The following is a 1932-nucleotide window of genomic DNA, read 5'->3' as shown; positions in this document are numbered from 1 at the left end:
CCTGACCAATACCCTACTTTTTCATTTCTGCTAAAGTTGGTTTACCATTCCCCCTCTGACCTTGTTTCAAAGAAGTGGCTTTTCACGTTTTAGGGCATATCGTTTCCTTTAATAATCTGATGAATGTCACAGAGGCTGTCCTCTGAAATATGCATATCAGATTTTTCATGCTGGTCACATTTCATGGATAAAACAACAACAACAACAAAACATTCATTGGCCTCAGGTTAATTAAACAGATGAACCTACTTGAGGCAGATTTTCTGCCAAATATCTTCCCAATGGCCCAAATTAGGAAACCTCCTTTCTAATTTCATCTTCGCTTTACTCCACAACCTGTGATTTTGCTATCACGAGCTTCCCAAATTCTCTTCACTTTGCTGCTTCTCCTTGTTCAGCCCTGCAGGCTTCTGTCTTTACGCCGGCGGCACCCCGGGGTGAGGTGTTGCAGAGTCAGAGGCTGTGATAGAGGGAAGTGGGTTCAGAGTGAAGGCCCTGGGCTCAAGCATTCTTCAGATCACCCTTCCTTAAAAAGTATGTACTGAGCAAGGCTATGATCCTTCAGGGTGCTAGGTGAGCCTTTAGGAATGCGTCTACCACTCCCTCCCGCATGACGTCACTGGATGCCTCCCACATCTTCCCGGGGTAACTAATGTCACCTCCCCATGGCTTTATGCCATTCTGCACATTTTGTTCCCAGGGCCACAGTCATTGTTTGGCAATGCGCATGTGAACTACCCTGTCCAGTCAGAGTAACACTCAACGGACTCTCTCCCTTGGGTATGAGGCCAATGCTACCCACCCTGTCGATTTGCGCAGACGTGAAACCTTGAATTGTACTTTGCTTCTGTGACAAAGCCTGCCTGGGAACAACACTGACAATTTAGAAGGAAAGACCTAACCACAAAAAGCATGTCCACAAACAGAATGGGACAGGACAAGGTAAATGTCAAGTGAGAAGTTCAAATAGTGAGCGTTTTTCTCTGGGCAGACGGGACAGCTGAGTGCAGGGACCTTCCGAAAAGACCCTCATGGAGTTTATGAAATAAGCCTGCGTGTGAAGGAAGCACTGGGTCGTAAAGTCTTAGACTTCAAGCTGTGACTTTCACTCTCTTACCTACTTTACCAGTAGGTCAGTTAAGCTTCAGAGAATCAAAAGTAAACACAATTCTTAGCTCCTGATCTTGTAGCTGTTAAAGATATTGAGTTTGACACTCTGACATGTCTTGGTTCCAGCTAAGAGGAAATTAAATATTGACTGAGCCATTAACCATTACGCTAAGGTATACTTAGACCATTATTTCCCAAGTGAGTTTTGTAGAACATGCAATCCTAGTGGTGTGGAGGGTGTGGAGGGTTGGGGAGAGCATTACATAAGGATTCTGTCTGTGGTCAAACAACTGTGGAAAATGACGCTAATTATTGTCACCCTTTAGAAACTTGTGATGCCTGTTAGCAATTAAAGACTCTCAAAAGCCTGCAGTCAACAAACCTGTTTCTCTCTCTTTGACCTATAATTCCCCTTATTTGGTGTCACAGCCTTCTTCCCATGTAACACTAATCACAATCTTTCAGAACTAGTGTTCCCTGGAAGACCCTTTGAAAAATGCCATTTGTAGTATTCTGGATGATCTTTTCAACCCAACAGAGTTGATGCCAGGGACAAATCTGGGCTCCCACACCCAGACTAGCAGGAATCTTGTGCATCGTGCTAATAAGAGCGAGATGAAGCTTATCTCATTAAGTCGGAGCATCGAATTTATGAAATAAGATATTAGTACGGCCTCATTTTACAGGTGAAGTGACTAAGGTTCAGAAAGGTTAAAATTCAAAACTAGGTCTCTCTGACCACAGAGTCCATCCTCTCAGCTGCTACGTTCAGCCAACTCAGGCAAGTGAAGGGGTTCTTCCTAGCAGGGGAGCAATGATCAG

The sequence above is a fragment of the Mandrillus leucophaeus genome, unplaced genomic scaffold (assembly GCF_000951045.1).
Source record: "Mandrillus leucophaeus isolate KB7577 unplaced genomic scaffold, Mleu.le_1.0 Scaffold135, whole genome shotgun sequence".
Lineage (NCBI taxonomy): Eukaryota > Metazoa > Chordata > Mammalia > Primates > Cercopithecidae > Mandrillus > Mandrillus leucophaeus.
Note: the sequence above shows the minus strand (reverse complement) of the source record.